General features: G+C 36.9%; 1 long non-coding RNA gene and 1 pseudogene across 1 annotated transcript in view; both read right to left on the bottom strand.

Annotated features, from left to right (window-relative positions):
- The window catches only part of LOC141585361 (uncharacterized), a 381,268-nt gene that overhangs the window by 67,459 nt on the left and 289,724 nt on the right, over positions 1-24,085 (bottom strand). The window contains exon 2 of the long non-coding RNA XR_012518778.1: positions 1-24,085. This exon is cut by the window's left edge and continues 67,459 nt beyond it; it is cut by the window's right edge and continues 22,743 nt beyond it. This is a non-coding gene — a long non-coding RNA (uncharacterized LOC141585361).
- LOC141585360 (actin, cytoplasmic 1-like) overlaps positions 1-24,085 on the bottom strand; it is a 451,127-nt pseudogene that overhangs the window by 330,999 nt on the left and 96,043 nt on the right.

The following is a 24,085-nucleotide window of genomic DNA, read 5'->3' as shown; positions in this document are numbered from 1 at the left end:
TCGGCCTCCCAAAGTGCTGGGATTACAGGCGTGAGCCACTGTGCCCGGCCTTGTCCCTGTCTCTTTATAGCAAAAGCCTATTTATTAGCCATCGTGAGCAGCTACAGGGGTAAGTGACGTTCCTACATTTTTGAGGGGCCATGTTAGTGTTAAGATAATGATTTAACCGAATCTCAAGAAAAGCCAGGACAAGAGCCTAGTTAAGGAGAGGTATTCTTGATGGATAGTAAAGGAGCAGGTTGACAATGTAGCAGGACATCTGCAAGCTGAGAGAATGACCAGGACAGCCTATGCTAAGGATGCAAAACCTCGAGGAGCTCTCTGTCTAGCAGGTCTTAGCATGGGTTGGGGGGCTGTGGGGATCAACTCTATAGTTTATTTATTGAGTTATCTTAGCGGGGGATAGGCAAGTAGATTTTTGAAAAGTAAAATTTTCGAATGAAAGGAGACTTAAGAGCATATTATGAATCCAAGTAGTCAAGTAAATTGTCTGCTGAAGAAAGTCAATGAAAGTCCAAACAGGTAACGAGCAGTTTAATACGAAAGGAAGAGAACATGATTGTAACCTTTATCCCAGGGAAGGACCCACAGCATATTAATGTTAGACTTCCTGCTATGTATGTGTTTTGGCACAGGGAATGAAGCTGAAGGAAAGCAGCATAGGGAAGGGGAAGGGGGTAAATCTGCAGTATGTGTTTTCAGATTAGAAGCAATGGAGCCTTGGGTGTGTAAGAAGACACTGTGGTCATACCTCAGGCAGAGGCTAAGCTTTTGGAATAAGAGTATTACAGAAAGTGCTAGAAAGGAAGTTGGTATTATCTGCAAGGAGCCACTTGATTTTTAAGAAGAAAGTTAAGATCTAGATTGATGATGAGGTGGTGGGTGATATGTTCTACTGGGAAAAGTATTGAACCATAAATCAAAAGAGAATGAATATCTCTTGACCTGCCAATGACTTTACAAAGTACTGTTATTGGGAAAATAATATATATAGAAAAAAATGCACCTCCTTTCTAGTTTACAAAAATATTGTGAATATTTGCTTGTTAAAACAGTGCTTTGAACTCCTGGTAAATAGATAGTCTATTAATACAATATGTAATTATTTATTTCCATGGGCCACTACATCAGACAATGAATTGTAGATGGATTTTAAGCTGAATTTAATTATATTTTCTGAAACTTGGAAATAGTCTGTTTCTATTTGGATAGATGCCAGGGCAGCATATCTAGCTGATACACACTGATTTATTCCAACCAGTTCTCCCAGGTTAGTGTCAGTTAGTTTATAAATACCAGCTAATAGGCTTTTGCAGGTTTCTCAGAAATTAATTACAGTAGATTTAAATTAATTGCTAAGTTGATAAAAGAATTCCCAAAGAATCCTCAACTTTTAAAACTTACAATGTTGCTGCTGGTAAACATCGGATAGCTACGGCTCTAGATGGGTCCTCTGTTGTGGCTGTTATCGTGAACATTTAAACTATAACTGAGAAGGACATTCCTACACTTTCAAGCTATTGTTATCAAATTTGATAAGTAAAACACATCTATTTGATCAGCAAACATTTAGGGAGTATCTATAATGTTTGAGGCACTGTGCTAAATACTGTAGATAGAAACATAAGTTTTCCGTGTAACTTAGCTTACCTTCTAACAAAAACATAGCTCTTGAAAATTTATAAAAAAGGATGGGTGGTGGCACAGGTTAGTCTATTTATCTAAAATGACAGACATATAGCTCTCTAGCTGATAATTCCTCAGAAGGTTTTTGGTGTGGGTGGGCCTGTTATAACAAGCAGTGTATATAAAGAATATAATATGAGCCAAGTCACATCATCCATCAAAAGCATTGAAAAAAAAATCTCTATTGCTCTGCTTGCAATAGCTTAAACAAGCTTTTAGAAAAATGACAATTACAATAACAATAGCTATTTAAATTAAACGATAATTACAACAACAATAGCTATTTTCCATGATCAATTTAGGAAAGTAGGACAGGTGGTATTCTATAGATTTTATAAGCGTTAGCCCAATATGGTTTGATTTTTCCATCACAAGCCTAGTAAGTAAAAAAAAAAAAAAAAAAAGAAGGTGGAGCCCCACACTTAGAAACGTCATGAGATGTGGCTTTGTAGGAGGTCTGAGTTTGGCTCATTCATTGGGCAGCTCTTAATGAGCAAGGAACTGTGGGCCCTGCAAGGAAACAAAAGATAATAGCAACCCTCAAAGACTTCCCGGTACTTTTGTTTTAGAATCAAAGTATGGTAGAACCAAAGGCAACATTCAATAGCAGAAAGCCAAGTAAGTAATGGAATAGAGATTATGATACTTCAGATGACACCACCCTGAGACAGTCAAATAAGGTACAAATTACAGTAAATTAAACAATGCAAGAAAGATGGGATGATTTTCTCAGTACAACATAGCTTAGGTAGACAACTATTTGATAACTCAAAACAACTGAGAACTTAAAGGTAGACTGTAGAGAGAGGTTAGGGTATATAGACAGGAAAATATTGAAAATGCTTAAAGACTCAACATATTAAATAGGAAGAAGCATGCAAAAATCAGAATTTTTGTAAAACCCCACTATTTGGGGATGCCTGCAAAATGATCAAAATTAGTAAAAGTTGTAAAATACATCATATCTTTAAAGAAATGTTGTTCTAAGTCTTTCAAATAAATGAAGTGACTAACTGCTGACGAAGTTTATCCAGGCTTGCTGGACTAGTTTTAAGGAATAGATGAGACTGATTGTAATTAGCAGCACTCATCTGTATAAAATGAGTATTTGATAATTTATTTAAATTGGCTACCCCCCTCTTTAAAATGATCTGTAGAAGTGTTTTCCTTTAGAGTGAATTAAACTTAATTTTGTTTAGAAGCTTTATGTGGATATTGAGAAGTGTTCAAAATGAAATGGAGGCATTTTGAGCTGTTGTAAAGAAGAGGTTGAAAATCGTTTGTTTTTAACCCTATTTATTGACCTACCAAAGATCAAGATTTTACAATAACGAAAGTAATTATAAACTAGATAATCAAATCTTATGAGATATGCTGAGTATATTTGAATTATAGATTAAGCAAAATTCCAAATACACCAAGAATGAATAATCAGTAAATACCGAAAGATAAGGGCAAGGAGCTTTCCCTTCAGGCTACATAATTCCAGATAAAATGCTGCTAGAATAGAAATGCATAGACATTCATCTCATTTTACTCAAGGTAAACAGTACAGTGATTAAAAATGTTAAAAGAAGCAAGTCAAAATTAAAATTTGCAAAATACTTTTTATCCTTTGAAGATAACTTTTATTCATTTTATAACAATATACTCTAATAGAAAAAGTCACATAATACCCAACATGTACAAATGTAAAACAATGCTACCACCTAGAAATGATCACTATTGATGTTGTTTGGTAACAATCCTTTCAGGTGTTCATGCATATATGCATGTATTAATATAAATGCATAAGGATATTTAACAAGAAAAATACCTTATATTCTGTTCTGCAACTTCATTTTTCTACTCAATAATATGTTCTGAGCATGTTTTCCAATAAATTAATTCTACATCATTATTTAAGTGGAACTATAAAATCCAATTATAATAAGAACCATTATTCAATTAAACAATATCTTGATGAATATTTAAGTTGTTTTCTTTATTATAATTTCTACTATAAAGCATTCTGCTGTGAATATTTTTATAGCTATAATATTAGCTAGAGTAACTTTCCAGAACTGAGACTGCTGGGTCAAATCCACGCACAATTAACATTAAAATATATTGTATATTAGTTCACAAGAGTGGTCCATTCTTCAAATCTTTTTCCAGTTTGTTAAGTGAATAATGGTATAATTTTTATTTTCTTTTCTCCTTCCCTTTGATTTTCCTCTCTTCTTCCCTTATTTTCCCTTTCCTTTCCTTTCGTTCCCTCTCCAACCCCATGCATGCACATGCTATCTGACTATCTATTATCCATTTATCTATCCTCTGTGTTTACTAGCCACTCACATTTCCTCCTTTGTCTATTGCCTATTTATATCTCTTGCCAATGTTTTCTATTAGGAATACCATTTTTTAATCCTTATTGATTATGAAGAGATTTACATATTAAAATATGAATGCTTTAATAATGTTGCTATTGAAAATAATTTTATTAATTTTCATTTTTTTCAAATTTACCATATGTTGCTTTTTGTCTTTAAAAAGTTCTATGAGTTTACGTGATTATATTGATAAAATCTTTTCCTGCACTGTTTTGAATTTTATGGCATTATTGAAATAAGCTTTGTTACTCAAGTTTTTTAAATACTTACTTAAGCTTTCTTCAAAATTTTCTTGTGATTCTATTTAATATGTATATTTTAGTCTTTTACCCATCTTTAATATAAGGTACTTAGTGATAACATAAGTGAGGTAGGGATGTAGCTTTCCTTTTTTCCTAAGAGTTATCCAACTGACTCACACAATTTATAGAATTCACTTTTTGCACTAATTTGATATGTCCTTTTTATCATACATGACATTCTTATACTCTTGAGTCTTAAGTTTGATCTCTCTTCTACCGATTCATAATATCAATTAAACCATATTATTTTAACTACTGAACTTTTATAATAAGTTTAATAATTGATAGGAAAGTTGTTTTAAAATTTTTCATTTTTGAAATCTTCCTTAGAGTATATATGTATTTAATGTAAGCATAAGATAAACAGTATATGCAACATTGTCAGATTATCTGTGAAGTATATATATTTCAGTTAAACACTTTCAATTAAGAAATTGATCCAATGATTTAGCATTCTATTTTTTTTTCTTTTGTGATGTCTTGACATAAACAGGTTATCTTTTCTTCGTGACTGGAACAGAACATTGGATGTATAAAAACACAGGCAGTCAAATTAGGTATATGTGCATTTACTTGCTATTCTTTGTTTTTGTTTTTTTTAACCCATCCATTAGAGGACTAGTATCTTTTTAAAGTTACTACAATTAAGTCACTCTTATTTACTGTACCATTCTCAAGTTTAAGAGTACGAATCTGACACGAGTTGTCTAACTTCAGACCTCTGCCCTTCTAATGATCTGTGCTTTGCATTTGATTCTTTTTATCTTCCTCTCCCAAGCTCCCTGAATGAAATAGCAAAAGAGATCTTCTGTAGAAGCATCATTCTCTGAAGTGACAAGGAAGTCGCATCTTTCACAGCTGGCAGTGCATGCCTGCATAATACCTGGATGCCAGAAGTGCTCTTGAAGAACAAATGGCAACCTGTTTTCTCCTCAAGCAGCAGCAAAAGCTGTCAAAACCACAGGTGCACCAGGATCCTCCCCTCCATCAAGCTGTTTACATTCTTCTTTCAGTCTAGCATTTGGCAGCTGAGGTTGATTCTGGCCTTGGCAGCAGAAACAATATCTCTCTTAGGATTTAGGTCATACAGATGGTGTTAGAATTCAGCATAGTGCCTGCTTCCCACAATGCTATGGAGTCAAAGACCCTGGGCCAGGTAGTACACTGTTTTTATTTAGAAAAGGGATAGATAGCCGGGCGCGGTGGCTCAAGCCTGTAATCCCAGCACTTTGGGAGGCCGAGGCGGGTGGATCACGAGGTCGAGAGATCGAGACCAGCCTGGTCAACATGGTGAAAACCCGTCTCTACTAAAAATACAAAAAAAAATTAGCTGGGCATGGTGGCGCGTGCCTGTAATCCCAGCTACTCAGGAGGCTGAGGCAGGAGAATTGCCTGAACCCAGGAGGCGGAGGTTGCGGTGAGCCGAGATCGCGCCATTGCACTCCAGCCTGGGTAACAAGAGTGAAACTCCGTCTCAAAAAAAAAAAAAAAAAAAAAAAAAAGAAAAGGGATAGATAGGGACATACAAGTGAATTATGCAATTTTCCCTCCTGTTAGGGGTCTTTGAAATCTTGCGTTGAACTACACAGTCTTTCTATAACTAATGGTTGGTGGCTATGGAGTTTAAAAACTAAAATGAGATGCACTTACGCTCTCAAATATTTAGAATTATTAAGCTTACATATTATCTTCACAGATGACTTCCAGAAACACTGTATGTAACTCAGCATTTCTTCATTAATACTTGCAGAAATTCCTATCCTCAAGTTTCCAATGAATGGCCTCACAAAACCATTAAGTTATTTAGTTGGAATGAAGCATGTATTTTTTCATGGATGTAATATTGTCTGTATATTCCAAATGTTGTGTCACAACTTAAAATGTAAGAGATTTAATTTAAAAAACTGAACATGTTTTTGATTCAAAGTGAAATCATTCAACATGATTTTGAGGCAGAATGAAATATAAATGTATAAAGTTAAACCTCCATGTCTTAGGACTCTATCAAATTTTATTGAAATTAATTAACTTTTATAAAATTTGTCATGAGGCAGAAAAATAATGTATATGTGTAACATTCAAAACATGGGGAGAAATGCCAGATGTAGGTGACGGAGGGATGGAGGCAGCAAACCACATTGCCATGTGTGTACCTATGCAACAATTCTGCATGATCTGCACATATACCCCAGAACCTAAAGTACAATAAAAAAAAATAAACAAAAAACCATTATGACATTAATAATAACTTATAATGGAAGCCAAAAAAGAATAAATTTCTTGTTCAAGCAATTTCTTCTTTATGAAATGATAAAACTTAATAGAGTAAAACTGATAGACTCTAGTTATTTTGGTTAATCAAAACGTAAACTTTATTCTTTAAGTGATATCCCAACTTAAATTTTGCCTAGTTAGTTTTCTAAAGACTTTTTAAAGTAAGAGTTTCAATAAAAAAAATAGTCAAAAAGAAAATCTTATTTTCATTAGCATTAATGAAAATTACTTTTGAAGGCCCTGTTAGGGTATTTGAGTATGTTTTCTATGCAAATTACCTTTAAAAAGATACTTCTATTCCTACATCATTTGAACAAACACAAAATACTCCTTCTTCATCATACTTTATCAATGCACAATTTCTTAAACTACTTTTTGAAATGGCAAAAGTCTTTTATTATCTATCTCTACTTTGAGCTTTGCCATGTTCAGCTATAAGACACCACACTTACTGAAGGTTCAGGGCTTTATGCAATCCATAACCCAAACATAGTATTTGATATTGAATTCATAAAATAAAATGTATGACATTAAGGGCTTAGAAATCCGCCAACAATCTTTCTGTCAAGCACATATCTTACGTTATAAGTTTTTTTGCCATCAGGGGACACCGCTTCTGTGTGCTGCGTTCTGCCTGTGAAGTTGTGTTCTCAATTTGAGTGTATTAGCCAAACCCAATAGAAAGATAATGCTATAGTAAGAAGGCGAATATTGTAACTTTAGAGGCAGAGCCCCAGCCCAGCCTTCTATTGAATCATGGTACACAGACAGCTGTCCATAGCCAGCTTGGCTCATAAGTTTTCTCTATTCTGCCAAAATAAGGCAAAATTTTGTTGAGGATTCCAAGACACTAAAGAGAATAGAAATGCTATATTTATCGCCTCTGGTTTGCAATTTTCCCTTTTCCCAAAAAGCATATTATCTTGGAACTGAAATATGTATTAAATGCTCCTTGGAGGCTGCTTGACCTTTCTGGGACTTGGCCAGTCAGAGGGCTATGGGAAGGCTAATCATAGGACAATTTTAATCGAGTTGGTAAGTTCTCTTGGTCTCACATCAAACTCATAAATTTCTTTTGAGATTCCCACGTCAACTCAGGGGACTAATTTATCCCTATCTAGCAAGTGGTTACTTGAGCCAATTCTTGGATTCCTAGGGCAGCTGCCAATAAAAGGCCAATGTGGCCTTAATCATAAAGAGTTGAATCAATTTTAAAGCAAATTGTTTAAAAAACAAAAGTTATCAGGAAGTGGGAGGTTGTAATACCAAGATGAGATTATTCTGTGAGCCCTCAACAGCGAGACCTATCAATAGATGTCCATAAAACAACTAACTAACACACAAGCCCTCATTCCTGATAACTGGCTGGAAAACAAAAAAGAGAAAAAGGGATACTACTGAAACATAGGCCTGCCCCAGGAGGTCTCTCCAGTCCACTTGAGTGCTAGCCAGAATGTGGAGGATTATTGAAGACATCAGCTATTTTACAGACTTGCACATTTCCTGCAGAGTTGAAGGGAACAACAAATTCAGCTGCTACATTACGGTACATAGCAATTAGTGCTATGATAAGATAGTTAAGTAGGCCCGGAATGCAGTATCTTTAAAAAACTTCTCCTTGTTTTGAAGAAAGGATTGCTGAGGGGGAGAAATGTATATATAAAATTTTTAAAGGTCTAAATCGAAGACCAAGTACTTTTCTTGTTTAGAACTTGGCTGATTATGATATCCTCACACTCATGTCCATTTGGCAAGTGGAATCTAATCTTCTCTGGGGTGGAAATGTCCAAACTTTCCCCAGAATTTCAGTGGAATTTACTGCTTAGTGTTTTCTTGAATTGAATTCATTACTCAAATGTTAACTGAATTCTATCTATTTAACCTAGAGATTAAATGGTATACCTGCATCTTTGAGAAGGCTATCTTTAGAACAAGTAATCAGAGAAAGGCTACTTGGACAGGTCTGGATGAGGTGCTGGTAAGGTAACTAATATTTATGAAGAGCAGCTCCTAACATTAACTGCAGGATTAATTAGTCACACTTTCTGAGACCATTCTGGCTATAATAAATCAATGTTGCTCTCTACAGCTGTGAAGGTTAATTTTGTGTCAACATGACTGGGCTAAGAGATGCCCAGATAGCTGGCAAACGATTATTTATTTCTGGGCGTGTCTTTGAGAGCATTTCCAGAAGAGATTAGCATTTGAATCAGCAGGCTGCATAAACAAGACCTGTCCTCAGATGGGTAGGCATCATTCAGATCCACTCCCTTGAGGGCCCAGACAGAATAAAAAGGCTGAGGAAGGGAAAATTTGCTCCCTCTGCTGGAGCTGGGACATCTCCTCTCTCCTTTCCTAAGACATCAGAACTCCAAGTTTCCAGTCCTCTGGACTCTGAGACATACACTAGCTGCCCTCCTGGTTTTCCGGCCTTGGGCCTCAGAATGCGAGTTATACCACAGGCTCCTCTGGTTCTCAGGTCTTCCTACTCAGACTGAATCACATCCTGGCTTCCCTGTTTCTCCAGCTTGCAGACGGCATATCGTGGGATTTCTCAGCCTCCAGAATCGTGTGAGCCAATTCCCATAACACATTCCTTGTTATAGACCTATATATTTCCTTTGGTTCTGTTCCTCCAGTGAACACTGACTAATATATCAGCTTTCCTCAGAAATGTCAAAACTAGCTTTATTTTGATGGTGTACATTTGCAACTAAAATTTCTACAAGACATAGACATTCTTGCCATCAACAATTTTCATTTCTACTTAAGGCAGAAGTAGAGAAAATTCCTATTCCAATTAGCTTAAAACTCAATAGCTATAAAACATCAGCCTCTCTGCCAATATATATATATATATATATATATATTTCACTGAGATTGAAGGAATGGTCTCCACTTTACCTCCCTTCTGCTTCAGATCCTCCCGCTAAGTCCCTCTCATCTTTTTCTCTCGCTTTTCCCCTTCTAAGTAAGCATTTATGTAATTTAAAATTTGTATAGAGTGGATAAGTTTATTCCATGTTTAAAATAAAAGATAAAAGTTTGTTTACTTTTACTAGTAACTATATTTTTCAAAGTTGGAGTGAAGGGAAGGTACCTCTGGGAGTCTGAGGCTATGGCAATTGAAATGGGCAGAGACAATTCTGCTATGTTGATTGTTGGCAATGATTTGGCCATTGGTCTCCCTGGCTGAATTAAGAACAATAGGTCTGACAAAATGTTGAGCATTGAACACTCTAAGCAAAATCAAAGACTAGGAAAGCTATGCATACAGCTCTTGTGTCCTCTTTCTCCATTTTCCTTCCGTATTACCCCCTTCTCTGTAGGGAACTGCGGTCTTCATGGTCTTTCTCCTAGATCAAAAGCTCTTCTGAAAAAAAGGAACAATAAATTTTCTTTCTACCTCTACATTCTTCTTTAATCTACAACAATCTACTTCTCTTTACTGATGAATGAAAAAGAAAATCCTGTTTTCTTTTCAGATTTGACGAATACCCTCCCTGAGAACGTTAAATGTAACTCTTTGGTTTCCTAAGGAATCTTGATTCATCAAAATTTCTCTCTCTCGCTCCCTCTCTCCCCTTCCCCCACTTTCAAAACAGATAAAACAAGCAACCAAAAAATACATACACACACACACACACACACACACACACACACACACACACACACACAGAACTCCTGTTGGCTCAACCTCATGAAATTACTCCTGTCTCAATTCCTTTATCTTGGGGCTCTTAAATGCATACTCTACAAACACTTCCTCCACTTTCTTTCATTGTTTATTCCTTATCGCTTACATGACTGAATTCTCCACTTGTTCTAATACTGCTGACCTGAAAGTCTCCAAAAAGCTCCTTAAAATCCAGTCCAATTACTTGTGGGGGGAGGGTTCCCATTCTTTCTTTAGTATTTTTTACGTGCTTTACCTTTGAAGTGACTTTTTTCTCTTGATAATTGCCTTCCATGTGACTGTTTCACCAATGCCTCATGTTTATTTACTTTCCAAATATATGCGCCCTTTAATGTATGTCATATACCCCTATTTTTCACTGTATGTAGTCTTTTCCTTAGTGATGTCATCAATTTTCCTATTTAAGTATTATTTCTCTGAATCTAGGCATGAAGACTGTATCAGCATACCAACTCTAGATCACCTCCATCCATAATTCCTTATGCCTTTTGTAAAATTTAGCTGGGTGCAACATTCATTCATCAAACACCACAAGCTATTTACTCCTTCCTCTCTGCATGTTCTCTAAATATCTCTTGCTATTCAAGAATTTGCCCTTGTTTCAGTCCTCAATTCTAAACTGTACAGCTCCTATTCTTCTTGGATGCTTTCCTTTCCCTACATTGTCACATTTGGTGTGACAGGATAGCCAGTGGAACTGATCTATAAAACAGAATTCTTTCCACACTAGTATCACTATAATTGAGACACATGTTGCCCCTTACCTGAAATACCCAGTCTTCTTACACACTGCTGACAGTTAATCTTCTTAAAATACAGCTATCATCTTATTATTCTATGCTTAAAAACCATCATTAGCCACTCACTACTTTCAATTACATCCTAATTACTTTACCTGACACTTAAGACCCTACATGACATAGAATTGAAAGCAGCATGATCAAAATTCCAGCTAAATAAAACTAGAGACTCCTTTCAGAAAATGACCCAGAATTTTCTTCATCTTAATCGCTTTTCTATTATTACTGATTCCTATAAAACACAGATTCCAAGTCCACCAGAGGAAGTGATTTTCATCATCCATTTACTCCAGTTTCTTAAGTGTGGGCCAAGCTTGACTGCCAACTTCTTCCTAACAGCCTCTATACTTCCACACTGAATGGGATTGCTCCCTCTGAGGCACTGAAGTACTTGCATGGCTCCTTAGTACAGTTATTCTTGAAACAATGGAAGTGAAAGTGTTTCATAAACCATAATCATACCAACCTAAGGAATTACCATAGTTTGTTTTTGTAAAAAACGCCCCAGCTTACCTAAAATGTTACCCCAGTGTATTTGGTAGCATATCACACAGATCCAAGCACAAAATAAGTTCCCAGTAAAACATAGTAGATACTCAATACATACTTACTGAATTTTATTTAGTTACCCAGGAAACACATTTGAATGATTGGCTTGAATCAACATATCTTTAAGTCATATTTGTATTAAAGTTTTCTATTGTGCAAAGTACTAATAGTGTATTTTTTATTATATAACTGAGTTTTATTTGATGGGCTGTGCACCTATTTTTTGTTACTGCCTTGTTCTTTGTGTGCAAAGGTGCTGTCAGGGCTGTTTATATCACTCAAAATTCTTTCTTCTTCTGGGCTTAAGGCAAGCCCTGCTTCGTAAGTGTAAAGTTGTTTAACACTCTTTGGTAAATACCTTCCCAAAGACGTGCATCTTGAACATGTCCAGCTTGCAGCAGCTATCACAAGTGTGTCACATATGATACCAGCAGGATGCCAATAGGTAGATTGTAACCTGTCGGTTCTGAATGAGATATGTGACTGACTCAAGCTGAGCACAAATACATTGTCAATAAGTCAGCAGTTAATGCTAGGAGAAATGAATAGAGATGAGGGAATCAGCTTCCTACTATTTTATATAATCCAATTCTAGTCGACTCTGTACCAACTAGAAGTGTGTGTGTGTGTGTGTGTGTGTGTGTGTGTGTGTGTGTGTTTAGGCTGAAAATAGGTTGGCCAGGTGATAGGTGAAATGGGATAAAAGGTACTGCAATTATTTTGCTCATATAGAAATATGCAAAGAAAAGCAACCCCTCATAAACAATGCAGTGTGAGGGACTAAATAGAGCGCTCAGTTCTTCTTCTCTCATTAGCACCTCATTAAGCTATCTCAATACTAAAAGTTTTGTTAATGCAGAGGCTTCTTATGAAATCAACAGAGAAATGCCCCTAATAATAGCATTGTCAGAATACTTGCCTCTAAATATACACTCCTTCCATCAATCTTAATTTCAAAACACAGCCAGAAGCATAGGGCATTCTTTTCTTTCCATCTTATCCTGTACAAAAGTATTGCATATTTAAATCTGAAATGTACCCAAGTATATGTATCAGACACTGCATGCTGATGTAATGCAGAAAAAAGAAGAGCCGCAATTCCAAATCTAAGTTTCCCTCTATATGCTAAGAGCATGAGAAGCAGAGAAAGAGAAATGGAAAAATCTCTATGGGAAGATAAGCTCCTGCACCTTTAGTTCAAGCAATGGGCAAAGCTGCTCTCTCAGGATTCAGTTCTGCATTCACGCATGAGGAAAGCAGGGGGTTTCAGGCTAAGCCACACTTCATTGCAATAGATTAAAATCAGCAACTGCCATTGTCTGTGGAAAGCTAGAGATAAACAGAGCAGATGACTTTATTTTTATTTTTTTTAAGCAAATAGGCTGTGACATTTTGTACCAACTCAGTACAGGTCTCTTGATTAAATGTTTTACATTCATCCAACTAAAAGCTCCCTGACAGAGATGAAGCGACTGCACTTCGGGGAAAGTGAGTACATGGGGGCTGGGGGTGAGAACTAAACAGTGAAACAAAGGATGAAGACGGGAAAACGCAGGATGGACTAGAGCTCTTGAGTGGAGCTGGGTGTTTAGGGCGATTGGTGCGGCACCTGATAAAAAGGCATCTAATGCCTTATTAGCATCTTCTGTTTATTACATGGTAGAGAGTGGTAAATGTGTGCACTAAAGGAACTTGGAGAGAGATTGGGAGAAATGTATCAACTGACCCCAGTATGAAATAGTCATGTTTCCTAGCTAATGTAAAAGTGTTGGTTTGGCAGAAGGGAGGGGACATGGGAATGTTACCATTTATTGGGTATCTATTACCCTTTATTGAGAGACAATGTGTTCTTGGGCCAAACATTATATTTACAATTTTGCATTCATTTTATTTAATTTTCACAATTCTAAAAGGTCATCAACAAAGAAAGAAGCTAAGATGTCCAATCCTAAGCAGTCACATAGTTATGGAATCCAGGAGGAGGATCTGAGCTACCTGCTATGCCTGGCAGTGTGGGCGCATGTGTGTGAGGATCCCCGTGTTCAGGGGATCCTGCTTCCAAGAGGTCAGAACCAAAAAGCTACTTGTGCTTTCCTGTTCCCCAAGGAAGTAACAAGCATCATAACAAATTGTTTAAAATTATAATAAACAATTATAATACACAAGAGATGCAGAAACAAGCCTCATAATATATTGTTTAAAATTATAATAAAAGTTGAAAGTACCAGGATGAGATCTTTTATCCTTAGTAAAATATAATCAGAGTGGTATGCTATTCAGGACTGTTTTTGTTATATATGAGGCCCATAGAAATATTACAAGGGGAACCCTATGTATCACTTTTTAAAATAATATCATTCCATCCTCCTAGAAGACTGAGTATAAATTTAGAATCTTCAACTCCTTGAAGTTCTGTTTATGAAGAAGGTAGAAATGAACGAGTTGCCTCTGAGTGCCCAGGGATTTCTCTCCTCAATCTGTCCCAGCCTCAGTTCCACATTGCAAACATTTGTGAGGCCCCTTGCTGTCATGTCCATGGTCTGTGACCATGCAAGCTTTCCTTGGCCAGTCTTGGTGAGTACACGCAAGTGGCCAATACAGACCTAGGAAAAATGCGACTGGGACTTTCTAGGGCAGGGAATTCTGGGATGCACAGGTGATAGTCTAGAAGAAGGATGTTAGGTGCCGGGTGGGCATCCCTTTAAGATGTTGGTTTCATCTATGAGGAGTACTAAGTCTATGGAAGGGTCAGACAGAGTAGTATTAATATGAGACCTAGCATAGGGCACCTTCTCCTTGTGTCTGTGGGGAATTCACAATATTGTTAATCAATCTCAGGTAATTAGGTAGGGTCCACAACCCAGAAACTGCTCTGTACTTCTGCAAACAGTGTTTTGGACAAGCAGAATTTTACATTAGTTTTACATTAATTTTCTAGGTTGAGAAAACAAAGGATCACATATATTATTCTTACCCACAGATAGTATAAGACAATCAATATAAAAGGCACTTATTCGTAGATAGAAAAAAAAGTTTCTTCAAACGATTAGAGAAAAAAAGAGATATGTTTTAAAAGTCAATTCATCTAAAATCAAGTATGCTCTTCTCATTTACTAGTGTGATGGACCTTTACAGCTTAAAGGACTTAATTTATATGAGTCCCAATTTTAGTAGCTATAAAAGCAGGGCTAGAACCATTTATTTTTAGAGCTATTGAGAGGATTAAATTAACTATTCTATATGAATGCAGCCAACTCTGTTTGAATTACATAGTAGATGCTTCAAAAATATTAGCTCCCTTTCCCTCACTCTTATTTTTTTAAGTTTCATTTCCTAAAAAGTGATACAGAAGTGACAAAAGTATGTTTCTCATCTCAATATTTTTGAGGGATATTTGATAGTACAGGTTTTGTATTCATGTAATTAATTTATTCCATTAAGAGGAAATGATTCATCAAGAGGTAGGTTGTACAGAATTGTGATACATTCTTGAAAAATACTAAAACAGAGGATATTAAGCAGAAGTCACAAAAATGATGATGATGTAAGTTAACATCCATGTGAATTAGCTAAATGTAGCCATTTCACAATGTATATACAATGTATATATATACATCATGCTGTATACAATAAAAACATTAATTCTATCTGTCTATTTAAAATAAATGAATAAAGGAGAAGTGATCTGTGTTTATTGTCATATGCTTATTCTTATCTCTCCATTTGCTTATCCCTCATTTATATATATAAAATATGCACACGATATGTAATACATATAAATATATATAAATAAATGCAAGATAAACGTATATGCCAACCCAAATTTGTGCAAATAAATAAAACTTACTAACAGAACAGGTGTGACAAGAGCATCCCAGCATACTATGTTTGGAAAAACACATTTTCCCTCTCCCATTGCTCTGTCTTCTCTCTCACCATGTTTTGTTATCGGTTCTAACTACCGAAAGAGAACACATTAATTGAATGTTTAAAGGAGAAAACAGGAAATGATATGACCAGAGCTGGAGGCTACACACAAGAGCCAGATCACGAAGTACAAAGCAAAAGGGGGTCGAATGAGTGGTACTGCCCTTGACCCACATGACATTGCCACCACTTTGAGTTTTGTGGCTTATTTGCTCTTCCCTCACAACATGCATTGAGAATCTTTCATCTCATTGCTCAATAAAAAGGCGCAGAATGCTACGGCTTCTATTTGATCCTTTAGAATGTAAATCAACAATTCTTTAAGCTCTCGCATAAAGGAAAATTATTAAAAATACAAAATCAGCCTCTGTAGACCCTTTAACTTCTCCACCATACAAATCAATGCTGCATATTCATTTGGGAACCCAAACCATTTCTTTTAATGAGATGTACATCATGCAGCTTTAGGCTGGTAAGCTTTAGTTCAGTTTGAGTAATGCTGCTCATGCATAAAGATATGAAACAAAGCAGTGGAGAGATACAGATACATCTTCTAAACTAAAAAGCTCATACCATTCGGCAACTGCTACTCCTTGTACCTCTCCCATAGGAAATGGGAATTGACATATACATGCCACACATGAGGTAAGGAAAGCAAAAAGAAATCATGTTCACAAGTTCACTTGGGTATAAATAAGCAATAATCACATACAGAAAACAAATTGAGGAATAAGTAAAAAATTCAAAATGGAATGTGGATGAGATAGCATGGGGAGAAATGACAGATACAGGTGAGGGGAAGGAAGGCAGCAAACCACACTGCCATGTGTGCACCTATGCAACAATCTTGCATGTTCTTCACATGTACCCCCAAACCTAAAATGCAATAAAAAGAAAAGAAAAGAAAAGAAAAGAAAAGGAAAAACAAACAAAAAAAGAAACAAGCATATACAGACATTAAGAAGCCAGGGGAAAAGGCTTAGGGTAAAATCTCAGTTGAAAACCACAACAGGGTCACCAAAGCATTCAAGGGAAGATGGTCTATGTTTAGTTCAAGGACAAGTAATTAAAAACACAGAAATAAGTGAACAAAGGAAAAGAGGAAACATAATTTCATACTAAGTGGTGACTAGTAAGGAAGGAGGATTCATCTACTGGTAGTGGCAGTGGAGAAACAGAATTACATCTCCCATGTATACGAAAAGGGAAAGGAGGAATAAATGGAGCAAACTAAAGAGAGAGAGAGAAGGCAGCTGCTGATGAAGGCAATAGCTTCTCTTTTACTCACAGGCAGACACACACATACACATACGTATATACACATTACAGCAATATTCATGGACTAGCTGGTGAAAGTTGCAATCAGCAAGGGTATTTCTGCTTGAATGGCTTGTAGGGTGTGATTACTGAATTAAATCTAATGAGAGAGAGAAAAGAGGCAGATCATTGGACAGAGAGTGAATTATAGTGTGGGTCTCTGAAAATTATAGGAGGTGTGCACCTTGGCAGTATTAGAAAACAGAAGTACGTGGTTCTTTCTTCTTCCATTTTTAGTGTTATGTGGATATTGTTTTTGGACATTTCCCCTGAATCACAAAGAATTCCAGGAAGAAAGTCTCTGAAGTGACTTCTCAGAATCCATATTTGGAATATGCTTACTGCTCTTTATGTCAGCTGAACCATAGGGCTGGAAAGAAACTGGATTGGTTGAAATTAAATCAGATTATGGCCAAAAATATTTAAAAACCTAGAAAATGCATTTCTCAGCACTGAGCTTGAATTTCTTCATGTCTTGAGCTCGACATTGACTTAGTATAACATGTGATATGGGGCTGACAATCTTTTGCAAGCTGGGGTATTTTCTAAACTATCTGCAAAAATAGCTTAGGCATTTTCTGGGAGTGGGAAGACATGAGTAGATTAGGAATGCATTTTGTTTTTTCTTTCCATCTCTTCTTTCTTTTTATCATCCAATCACTCTCACTGGCATTTAAAACACACTTAATTTATTTCTATCCTTGTAGAGCAAGTTGATGTCATCTAGTTTGATTTAGCCTATTTAGTCCAATAAGTTAATTGGTTAATGGACCATCTGTATGCACCAGGTGACAGGAATGCTAAGATGCATGCAATCACACACACGTTAAATAACACAATTTGGGATGGTATAAAAACAGTTCAGTTCACTCCCTAGGACTGCTAAAGTAAGGTTTTCTCATTTCTGATCTGCACTGCAGCACTGCCCTTGATATTCAAAGTTCTGCTTGGTAGAGTTCACAGGCCACAGCAGTTCAGGAATTAATTTCCATAATTATCTCTCTAACTTCCTCATTATAAAAGGCATCATTCCTGGATGGCAAGAAGCCAACCTGCTGACCCCAACAGGACAATGCTCCATGTGAGACACCCAGATTGGCCTGTGATTCCTTTGTCTCCTTTCAGATCATATGAGCTACCTACAGGGACGCTGCATTTACTCTAAAATGGGATTATTGGTAATAATGAGTAATAATCCTCTGTCACTGATGCAACTTAGATGTTTGTCCCCTCCAAATCTCATGTTGAAATGTGATTCCCAATACTGGAGGTAGGGCGTGGTGGGCATTGATTAGATTATGGGAACAGGTCCCTCATGAATGGTTTAGACCCATCCCCTTGGAAATAAGTGAATTTTTGTTCAGTTATCACATGAGATTTGGTTGTTTAAAAGTCTGGAACTTCTCCCCTGCTCTCTCTCTTGCTCCTGCTCTCACCATGTGACACGTGTTCTTACACTTCACCTCTGCCATGACTGTAAGCTTCTTGAGGTTCTTATCAGAAGCTAAGCAGATGTTGGTGCCATGCTTGTACAGCTTGAAAAACTTTGAGCCAATCAAACCTCTTTATAAATTACCCAAGCTCAGATATTATAGCAACACACACACACACACAAAAAAAAACTAATACAGTGACAGAGGCATCCTGGTACCATCAACAGGGTATGGACTTCTGCAGGAGATAACCTTAAATTAATTTCCCAACTCCAAACTGATTAGTCCTGTCACCATGTGAAAGCTGGTTGCCTTGTTTAAACCTCAGTTTATTCATCTGTTAATGGGGGATGATGGTTTTGATTATTCAGGATCATTGTAAGGCTTAGAGATAATAAAGTGACTTCATAGACAGTATTTTTATTAATAAACTAAGGGCTACTTGTTGGGAAGCTTAATTTAGTTGAGATACGTGAAAGAGTATTCAGAGACATGAAAACTATAGAGTTAATTAATACAATGATGATGTAAGAAACATTTGCTCCTTTGCCTTTTGCTCTTGGGTCTTAAAAGGGCAGTTACAATCATTAAAAGAACATTTATGTAATACTTTATAGTGGACAAAATTATTTTCAAGGTATTTGGCTAAGTATCTTTTACATAGAGAGGTTCCTTTATTATCACAGAAAATGCATGAAGTATCTAGTCATTTTAAATTCCATTTATCAAATGAGTATACTGAGACTCACAGCCAGGTCTGATATTAGAGCTGAAACTGCAATCCCGGTCACTAGACATCTGATGCCAAATATGCTAAACGACATCACGCTAACACTGGTGGACACCCTGGCTTCATAAAACTCTCATGAAAACAATAGATCCTCATCAGTCTACTGGAATTACATGTGAAGAACGGAATGGTGAGAGGCAGAAGTGGAGATAATTGGTGCAAACTTTCTACAGAAAGAAAATGGTGATGTACATGAAAGGATGTTCTAAGAGAAGGGGATGCCTTGAACTGTTAATACAGAAAAGAAAAAAATTCTTTGTGAAGAAAACCATATTCCTTAGACAAACTAGGAACAAGCCAACAGGTATTAGAAACAGACTCAATGGAAAAAGAGACAGAACAGCGGGCTTCTGTGACCACGCTGAGAAGTTTAAACTTGGTAAAGTAGGCAACTGAAAATTCCTGCCAAGTCGGCATTTTTTTCTTTCATTGGTTTATTCATCTGTTCATTTGTTTCCGCATTCAATTGTATATCTCATTAATGGAACTGGTTACAGTGTCCCAGACAAACTGCTGAATGCTACGTATAGAAAGAAGAATATCAGTCCAGGCCACAGGAAATTTAAAGTGCAGCGAGGTGATAAACATGTGAATAATTCTATTTCACTGGTTCCAAAAGGGGCAGCATGAGGGGGTAAGAGACTGTGAAATGGCTGGGAAGACTTGAGAGAGGAGTTAGTGTCTGACCTGGATTGCAGACAATGATTAAAAGTGTTTTTGGGGCCAGAGCTTATGATCATGAATAACTGGTTTGGAATGGACCAGAAGTATGTTAGAAGCCAACGCTACAATCCAGAGGTGAAGTGATTAGAACCTAGGGTAGAGTTATGGCTGAGGAGATGAATTTTAAAGGGGGAGATTAGTAACGTTTAGTCACTGATTAGATTTGGAGGTCAAAGAAAAGGGAATAACAGAAAAATTTATGGTGATGAGACTGGTGCATTGAGAGGATCATATGAAATTATTAATGATTAGGAGATGGGGCAGGACTGATGGAGCTGCTCCCCAGTGCTTCCATCACAGCTCTTCTCCCCATCCAGAAAAAAAGCCCCTAGACCTTAAAAGCCACTGCATGATTTTTACTTCAATCTATCTCTTCTGAATGCAATTAACGAGCAGGGGGACAAGATGAGACCCGGAAGGAGACCGTGTCCTGGCCCCTATCAGGCACTCGATTGATGTTTGTTCGGTTGAGTCTGGTCTGAGAGGTGGGAGGCAAGGACATAACCAACGGTAATGCAGAGAGAATTCTGAGCAGCAGCACAGAGTGTCGCTGGAAGCAGAGACGCATGAACTTCTAAAATCCTCCAGAATGGAGCCTCAGCTCCCCCCCAGTAAGTAGGAAGCATGGGACAAGTGAGTTCACATCCTCTTGTCTCAGTGTCCTTTCCCATAAATTGGAGAACATAGTATTCTCCACCTGATGGGATATTATGAAAAATCAGTGAGGTAGTTAAGTACTTCAGTGACTTAAGTACACATTTTAAGTGTTAGAACAGCATCTGGTGCATACTAAGTGTTCAAAAAGTTTTGTTATTATTACTAAAGAACATATTGTTAAAGGCAAAGTAAAGAATTTTTTTTTTAAATGAGAGCTGAACACAGGTACGGGACATGATTTCAGAGAAAGCCATTTTAGTGAGGAGGTAAACAATGGAAGCCTGGTTTTAAAGTCAAGAAGGAATAGCTGGTGAACTAAATGAGACATCAAATGGAATATACATAAGTCAAGCCTTAAGGTATAGGACAAGCTTCACAAAAACAAGGAAAATATATTCTGTACATGGCAAGTTTAAGTGTAAGAGCTCATCATTAAGTTGCTCCATTTAAATAAAAAAATAGTAATAGAGATCTCAAAATGCCAATAAGATCAAGGCTATAGAAAATGAACAATAGCACTCACAAGAGAAATTGATAATGTCACATTTCTGGAAGCAAGCATAAGTCTCTGCACTTCAGATAATAATGGGAAAAGCCACACATGTGATGGGCATTCATGTAGCTGAGTCCCAGAGCAGTTACAGCTAAACTAATCTTTCGGTCTGTAGTCCCTTTCCAGGTACTCTCCAAAATAATCTCAAATATTTTCCCTCTTTACTGCTGACAAAATCTAAACCATCTAAAAGCATCTCCAATGAGTACAAGAGGAAAGAATACAACTGTTAGCAAATGTGCATTTGAGCTCCACACTCCCAGGGTTTTCGAAGTAATAAAAACCAATTAGATAACACTCAGCAGCTATAGCAAGAGACAGCAGTGCAATCTTACCACTACTAATAGGGTTTTAAATAATAGATAGGTTTCTCTCAGCAGAGCTGGAGTTGGAAGTAGCAGAAGTATCCATTGCTGCTGACCAATACTCAATGCAAAAATTAATGCAGTGGGCTTGTCAGTTTAAACTGGCCAGTTAGAGCCAGGGACCATTGGAATCCTGCAGAGGTAAGAAATGCAAGAAACAAGAAATCAAACGTTCTCTCCAGATGTTATGGGTTAGGTAACAATCTACTTCAGGAGGAACTCAAGGAGGTCTGGATCTAAAGAACTTAAAGGTACAACTTTAGGTTAAATTCTTCAAGTCAAGAAATGCTGAAAATTTTGAAGCTATGCAATTTTTGACTTTCACTCTAAATAGAACTTTTACCTTCTTTCATATGAGATGGTAACCAAATAACTATAAGCTTTGTTTGCATGTGTGTGTGTGTGTGTGTGTGTGTGTGTGTTTTACCATATTCACTATTCAGAGAAATTATTTGCCTAATGCTTATTTGCTTAAAACACAAAGTATGCAGAAAGTATTTGTTCTGTTGTCATAGAAACCATCATTAAAGTAATTCACCAATGCTACTTAATTCATCATTACGTCCTCCCTTCAAAACTGTCAAAAGAAGACTCTATGAAGAGAGGGAGATGGTGTCTTAGAGGAGGTAAGGGGTTAGGGAGGGGCTCAGAATAGGTTACTTTGAGAGATTCCTGCACACCAACCGGCAATAACTCCACCCCTTCTAGCTCATACACTTTTCTTTCTTTTCATCCACACCATTCTTTTAAATATAATCATTTAGGTTTATGAAAGGAATTTCCTCAGGGTGTGTGGTTATAGTGCAAATTTTGTATGATCAGATCAGGCTTGTGAATAATACATTTGTCTGTGAATAAACTCCCCAGGGCATGTCCTCCTGGCTGAGTCTTTGTAATGAAGCATTTGACTATAATTCACTTAAGAATGTAGAAGATGTAAATATATGTGGGTGGAGAGAGTATAGAAAAGACTTGAAACCACTCTGCAACTATTTTCTCCTCAGGATTCAGTGTTGCATTCAAATGCTGCTTAGAGAAAGCAGCTGCTGGTTGTTATGAGGTTACTCATAATAGCGTTTCAGTGCAAAGGGGAAAGTGAATTGACCCTGACCAAAAATACTGGGTTGGGTGAAATAAGCACATGGAAGAGTGATGGGATGCAGTCCAGAGAGCTCACTTCCAGTTCTGCCCCTGCCAAATTCATGACCCAAGATAGCACATTTCACGCCTCTGAGCGGTCCCATCTGCAACGTGAAGCACCAGAGCTAGTTATTCTCAAAGGTCCCTCATAACTAACATTTTTGACCACACATTTTTAATGCCATTTATATTAAAGGTTTCTGCAAGTTCTTGAGATATGTTAGACTGCTCACAAGATTTCAGGGTTGTTCCCAGCTTGGTCAAAAACATGGAGGAGTCTGATTATTTCTTACGTTGGTTTTACGTTAAAACTGGCAGAGGGGAAGTTAAGGAGAGTGAAGAGGCTCACTAGTCTACTGTTTCCTAAAGGTGCTAGATTATACACAGTAATGGAAGCATTTCCTAAAAATATAGATCTTGAAGACTTTCCACTGGAAGCATATTATTCAGTAGCACCCTAGGGATCGGTACATCAACAAGAACTCCATGTGAATTTTGTGTTCATGTCAAAATTCTTATGTGGAATTCTGGTCTTGAATTCAGAGAAAGCTCTGATTATTTGACATCTGTCACTTTTATTAAATAGAAATGAGGTAGTTCTTAAATGCGATGTAAGGGTAGATATAGGTGGTAGCTATAGTTCCCCCCCTCCCTTGGGTCCCCATCCTGATCCCTCAAGCAAGCTATGAAACTCATGCTTTTCAAGTTCTTATGGAGAAGTCTGACCCCTGCAGACCCCATAGAAGGTTAAGCCAGTTCCACTTGTGAAGTAGATCTTACTTCTTAGGAAGCCCAAACAAAACATGGAAATTCAAGACCAAAAGAGAAGGTGCAGTACGGAAAGAAGTTGAGTTCTGAGAAAACTTTTGGGAGTAGGATAATTGCCTTTGGAGGGATGTATTTAACAGTGTGTATGCATCCTTTCCTCACCACCTTTTACATCTGCTACTTTTTATGTTTGTCCCAGTGAGTACTCTCTTCTACTAGTCAAGATATTAATAACTTCTTGTCACTGAATTAATGTAGGTACCATTTTGTGCCCAACCACTATCATGATACAATACCCCATGACTGATGTGTGAAGATAATCTAAATATTTTATGTTTTATTACTTGCTGATCCAAATTTTTTTTCAATCTAAAGGAATAACTGATACAAATACAAGTAATTGGGTGGGTGGTGAACTAGATGCATTGACAATACTCCAATCATTTGTATCTTAACCTGTAATCTTTTTATGTAACTTCCTGATTTAAGCTAATTTCCTAATGGGAATTATTGACACAAACTCCCCCAAATTACTGAGTTTATTGTCCCTTCTTGGGACAGTAAAAGAAATTCAGGAACGTAAATGTCCATGCCTTCTTATTAGGAAGACTTTGGGAAGAGCAACTGCAGCTCTCACTCTCATTATCCTTTAAGAAATAAATATGGAAAGTGTGTTTACTCTGCCAGGTGTTCAGAACCCTCCCTCAAATGAATAGTTGCCACTTTTTTAAC

Source organism: Saimiri boliviensis, chromosome 8 (genome assembly GCF_048565385.1).
Source record: "Saimiri boliviensis isolate mSaiBol1 chromosome 8, mSaiBol1.pri, whole genome shotgun sequence".
Taxonomy (NCBI): Eukaryota; Metazoa; Chordata; class Mammalia; order Primates; family Cebidae; genus Saimiri; species Saimiri boliviensis.
The sequence above is the reverse complement of the archived record's forward strand: the minus strand, read 5'-3'. Positions and strand labels throughout refer to the sequence as shown.